The sequence below is a fragment of the Arachis duranensis genome, chromosome 1 (assembly GCF_000817695.3).
Source record: "Arachis duranensis cultivar V14167 chromosome 1, aradu.V14167.gnm2.J7QH, whole genome shotgun sequence".
NCBI lineage: Eukaryota > Viridiplantae > Streptophyta > Magnoliopsida > Fabales > Fabaceae > Arachis > Arachis duranensis.
The window spans coordinates 27372609-27372962 of NC_029772.3; the positions used below are offsets into that span (position 1 = coordinate 27372609).

Genomic DNA, 354 nt, shown 5'->3' on the forward strand with positions numbered 1-354 from the left:
AAGCTTAGAGTGGATGTTCAGACCTTCAAGCAAAAAGATGGTGAATCCCTCTATGAAGCTTGGGAAAGATACAAGCAGATGACCAAATGGTGTCCTTCTGACATGCTTTCAGAGTGCACCATTTTGGATATATTCTATTATGGTCTATCTGAGTTCTCTAAGATGTCACTGGACCATTCTGTAGGTGGATCTATTCACCTAAAGAAAACACCTGCAGAAGCTCAAGAACTTATTGACATGGTTGCAAATAACCAATTCATGTACACTTCTGAGAGGAATCATGTGAGTAATGGGATGCCTCAAAGGAAGGGAGTTCTTGAAATTGATGCTCTGAATGCCATATTAGCTCAGAAC

At 40.4% G+C, this 354-nt stretch overlaps 1 non-coding gene across 1 annotated transcript; it reads right to left on the reverse strand.

Moving 5' to 3' along the window:
• LOC127743243 (small nucleolar RNA R71) lies at positions 1–108 on the reverse strand. The gene has a single exon (XR_008004635.1). It is a non-coding gene; the product is annotated as a small nucleolar RNA R71 (small nucleolar RNA).
• Positions 109–354: the final 246 nt, after the last annotated feature.